Here is a 5,534-nt window from a genome sequence, read left to right as displayed (position 1 = left end):
ATGAGGATCTATCGAATATTCTAGCGCAACATTCGTCTCACCACGCTAACTCTTTTACTATTCCCACTCAATTGCTAAACTCATGTCTGCCAGCACCAGTCCTTTTTCTTTCCCTTTTTTCTTACTCTTTTTTCTTATCCTTTTTTCCTCTCCAATCACTTTTTTCTCTCTGGAATCTAAGCATGTCTCTACAAATTGTAGTTCAGGCTAGGTTGACTTCATCCTTTATAAATGTGGCTTAACTAAACCCCTTCCTTAACTAAACCCCTTCCTTCACAAACACATCTCTGTTTAAATTCTTCACCTCACACACAATAATTTTTCCCTTTTGTAGCTACCAACACTTCGTTCACTCGATAGTGTCCCCCATATCCCAGGGGAAACCCAGTACCTGTTTATTGACACTCTCTTCTTTCTTCTCCAATGCAGCCTTGAGAAAACCCTGGCCCTATTAGCCACATAGGGCAAAACACGTGTCGGCTGTTCATTCTTGCTAAAAGAAACCTCCTTTAAGAAAAACTAAAAACAAGTGAAATGATCATAAAAATGTGGTAAACAAAAAGAACTAACTTCGCTCATACTAACTTGTACTATTGTGCTTACTTGAATAAGGAATTATCCTCTAATATTAATATCAGTTTGGAAAGGAGGAACACCTGATCACAACCTCTCCCTCAATTGTTAATTCAAGGCTGTAAAGTTCCAGAGCCTTGAGCAAACGTTCCTCCAACAACACCAGGAATTGATATCCAGTATCCGTATCTCTGGGCCATGCACTTTTTCCTCAAACTGATATTTGCGTTGTAGCCCAGGGCACATTTCCTCCCAAGAATCGTTTTATATTGATAGTAGCCTTTGACACTTTCATACGATCCAATAGTCACTTCTGGTGGGTACCGGGTGTTCAACAAGAGATCGGCCACACCAATTTTATCCTCAGCCCTCACCTTGATCTCATGCAGACTCACACTGTCTTGTTGGAGCCATGATCCTTTGTCAAACTTCATATATTCAATGTCTTCAAGGACCTTCTCAATATCCTGGGCTTCCTTGCCAGTGTACTGCAAAACGTCACTAGTTTCACTGATCTGGGGGCAGGAAAGAAGTCTTGTAGTTCTTTCAGTGCTCTTCAGGAAGTGAACAGAGATCTTCTTTTCCACAGGCAAGCCTTTCTCCTGAATGCTCTGGTAGACCTCTGTGTGGGGAACATCCACATGGATAGCTAAGTGAGGGGGTGAAAACTCAATAATACTTGTTCCTTTCACTTCATTGTAATGATCAACATACTGCTTTCAGATGTTCTCATTCTGGAGTATAGGGTGCAAGGAACACAAAGTCACAGAAGGGGGACTGTTCCAATACCACACCTTGCCCTGTACTCAGCAAATGTTCCAAAGCGGCTGAGTACTGCATCATACAGCCACTGTACATCCAGAACTGAATCCGGTATGAGTTGCCATCAAGGCATTTGGGATCCTCATCAAATTTCTCCAGGGTGCAGAACCCATTCAAGGTTTTTTGCATACTTTTTTAATGTTAGGTGAGATCACTGCCACTAACCTTCCCCTCTGCCATTTGTGGTCAGTTGAGCTGCCATTGCACCTCCCTCTGCCCTACATGGTCGGCCTGGTGCACCTTCCCCTGCTTAGCACCCACCTTTACTCTGTTGTCTGTGTGCATGCCCGTATCCCCATGCTCCTGTGTTGTCTTCTTATTGCCCATAACTACTCTCCCCTGCACTCATTTGTCTGGTGCTGTGCCCCTACTCCTTCTCTCCTACCCTCCATGGTCTCTTGGTGTGCCCCTTCCCCTCCCTCTTGCCCTCATTATCTATTATGCCACCACTGTCCCTCTTGCCTGCTTTTTCAGTTTGCTGCCCTTGCGACCCTCTACCATGCCCTACATTGTCTGTGTTGATGCCCCTGCCCGTCTCTCCTGTCTGCCATGGCTCATTCGGCTGCCTTTGCCCCCCCACGTGCCCTGCATGGTCAGCTTGCTACCACTATTCCCTCCTATTGTTGTTCATGTGCATGCCCCGGCCCCTCCCTCTTGCCCTCCATTTTCTTTTGCACTGTCATTTCCCTCCTACATGCCCTGTATGATCTTTTGTGCTGCCACTATCCATGCACTGCTCTGTGTAGTCAGCTTGCTACTCTTGCCACCACCCTCCGGTCCTCGATTGTCCGAGTCTGTGTATCTACTCCATCCCCCTGCCCTCCTTTGTCTGTTGGGTTGCCACTGCCACGCCCTCCAACATTCATTGTGCTGCCACAGCATCCGTTGCCAGTCCTGCATGGTTGGCTTGCTGCCCTGCTCAAGTACCTCCCCTGCCCGCATTGTCAGTTGCTCTGCCATTGCTTTGCTCACCTGCCCTGAATGGTTTGTGGTGCTTCAAATGCCTCTCTCAAAGGCCCGGTGTGGTCTACTTGCTGCTTCTACCCCACTCCATTCCCCCTGCCTTCCTGTGTCCTAGTCTGTGTATCTGCCCCCTGCCTCCTCACCATATTCTAATGAACAACTAGAGTGCTAACATTCTGCTTTTATCTTGATGGAATTAAATTATACAACCTAAAGCATTTCCTTCAGAAATGAACAAAATAAGGGTTTTTTCTCACAGAAATTATGATTATTGCCCTTGAAAGCTAAAATGAGAATACATTTTCTGAGTACTAAAATAGCAATAACAAAGGATCAAAGGAAATAAAGGGTTTTTAACATAGTTACCTATTTTTATGATTTTCCTTCAAATGAAAACTGATTATTTGTCGCACGAGTTACTTTAGGTTTATGCGCACTTCTATTATAGGGATTTATTTTTGTGATATTTGGGCTACGTTTAGGCGCTTTTTCCCAGGGTGGCCATCTTGGAAGACGTTATTAAGCTTCCTCATTTCTTCATTTACTGCAGTATCCTTTGTAGGAAATATTTTCAATTTTATAGCGTTGATTCAATCAATATGGCTTCCGTTGTGCCATACTTTAGTCGCGTTAGCACTGTAGTTGTTCATTAAAACACTGTGGCAGGCTACAGTAGAACACTTGGGATTCAAGTGACAGGCTGCTGAGGATCTTGGAAATACATGTCTTACTCAGTATCTCAGACTTTACTCTCACATGGCTTTGGAAGATAGTGTGAATTTGTGGAAAATATGCTCTCATTTTAGCTTCTTGAGTACCTTCCCTAACCTCTATGAGAAAATAATGAGAGAAACCAGTTTTCTCTCAAACATGGTTCATCAAATCCCAGCAGAGGATCAGCATTTCACACAGGGTAAATCATTTTAGAATAGACAACAATTCCTAAAATTAGTACGGCACCACTAACAGACAATTTATACTGTGATTAAAATCTGTTATCACACTTTCTGTATGCTCCTTTTGGTGATCCTCAAAAGCAGGTTTTCACTACAATGCATTTCAATTGAGAACATGTCCCTGAGTCCTGTAATGGCTGCCACAGCATGTTCTCAATGCTTTATCCAGCCAATCAAAGGGGGTTTATGCACAGCAACAATAACACACATAAATATATATACCCAAATAAAAATGAGTTATATCATCATCACCATCATCATCTTTATTTCGGCATCATGTGCCATAAAAGGTACAGATAACATTGAATATAAAACAGTAACTATTAAGATATATACAAGCATAAAAACATATAACACATTATACAAATATAGACATGAGTTATATCATATGACATAAGGTATCACTGGATGTGCACAATTATTATAGTTCATATCATCTTCTGTTTATTTAATTCAAGTTTTTAATTCTTTCAGTGTATTAACTTATGAAGATACAAATTCATATCCTTTTTTATTGTAGTCCGTCATTCTTAACATCAGCCAAAGTTTTGGCTATGAAATCAAGGAAAACTCTTGGTATTTTACAAGTTATGGATTACGGACCTAACCACAAAAAGCAATTTTCGTTTTTTTTAGTTTTAAACCATAACACAATTGACACTTTATTTGTTGTTTTTCAAGTGGATTTCTGTTTGAGTGGATGGCAGTATGATTGTTTAGTCTACAAGGAATAGTGTTCGGCCCTATGCCTCAATGGGCTGACCCCATTTGATTCTCTTTTTTGCTTTCTTTTCCCTTTTTTTTTTTATATTCATGCTGCCTAGTGTAGTTTCCGCCCTCTTGTGTTGGCCATATTTGTGTTAAACTCTCATTCTGCCTCCTGCAGAACACAAAGGCCGTTTGGGTTCCATGGGTGTAGGGAGCAGGCAGATGCTCGGATGGACTGGTCCTACCCCTATTTTTTTTTAACTATCCTTGGTGTCTAGTTGGCTTTCTGTCCCTCTGGGTGGAATATTTGGGGTAAGGCACTCAATCTGCCATTCAGGCGATAAGAAAGTCTTTTGGGCTTCAGGAATGAGAGGTGCAGACTGATGTCATGATGGGCTGAATCTACCCTATTCTATTTTCTAAAAACAAAAGATCTATTCATGACATCTAGTGGGGTTGGATCCCCAGTGGGGGGACAAATTAGAGTACATTGCTCTAAGTGGACTAGCATGAATAACACGGCATGTTGGTGATTGGCAATTAGCTGTGCTTGGAGATTGCTCCCACTTACAAAACTCCCTGCTGTCTATTAGGTAGATTCTTGCTTGGAATCACTTTCCTGCAGTAATCCTTGAGCAGGAATCCACTAAGGAGGGTACCAGTGGAAAAAGCAGAGTCTCTGGTTTCTAACGGTACCTCTCACATCCAAATGTTTGCACCGGCCCTGAGCTATGCCCGAATAAACTTAAAGATACCTGACACCCAGCAGACTCTGAATCAGAAGTGACAGAATAGTGTACTTTCATTATAGATGAATTGACTGAAAATAGCCAACCCGATAGATTAAAAAACTATAACTCAAATTTGAGATTCCAAGCGCTAAAACTGATGCATACAGTGCAGGTATGCAATTGAAGCAAACACAAGCCCTTCCCTGAAATTCAAATGGTAAATGGAGTATATATTCCAGAAATTGAAGAATTAGGGGCCATATTGTCAAGGAACAGCGATAATTTTATGGCCGCTTTAGCGGCAGGAAACTGCCCTAAAGCAGCAATAAGGGACTTAGGGGCACATGCATCATTGAGATATTTTGCACTTCTTAATTTGCGAAAAATAACGAATCGCAAATTAAGAATTGCAAAATGCTATGCATCATTATTTTCGGTATTCATTTGTGATTCGGTAAAAATCGCAATTTTTACCGAATCCCAAATAAATACCGAATTCTTAAGTTAATTTTCGCAATTCCCATTGATTCCTATGGGCCAAAAGGCCCATAGGAGTCAATTGGAAGGCATTAGCAAATTGCAAGTGGCACTTTGAAAATTTCATCCCCCATGCACCCCCGAAATGTATTTTTCGCATCATGTTTCACACACACATGTCCTAAGGACATGTGTGTCCGTAACATGAATGTTGAAAAAAAAGCATTTTCAGCATTTTAAACACTTTTTCCAAATTTACCGAGTGGTTCAATCACTCGGTAAATTTGACACCCTAATTGCGATA

The 5,534-nt window shown here is 41.6% G+C and overlaps 1 pseudogene; it reads right to left on the bottom strand.

Annotated features, from left to right (window-relative positions):
* Window positions 1-686: 686 nt before the first annotated feature.
* On the bottom strand, window positions 687-1,524 carry LOC144773882 (NADH dehydrogenase [ubiquinone] 1 alpha subcomplex subunit 10, mitochondrial pseudogene; annotated as a pseudogene).
* Window positions 1,525-5,534: the final 4,010 nt, after the last annotated feature.

This window comes from Lissotriton helveticus, chromosome 8 (genome assembly GCF_964261635.1).
Source record: "Lissotriton helveticus chromosome 8, aLisHel1.1, whole genome shotgun sequence".
NCBI lineage: Eukaryota > Metazoa > Chordata > Amphibia > Caudata > Salamandridae > Lissotriton > Lissotriton helveticus.
This window is presented reverse-complemented; position numbering and strand designations above follow the sequence as displayed.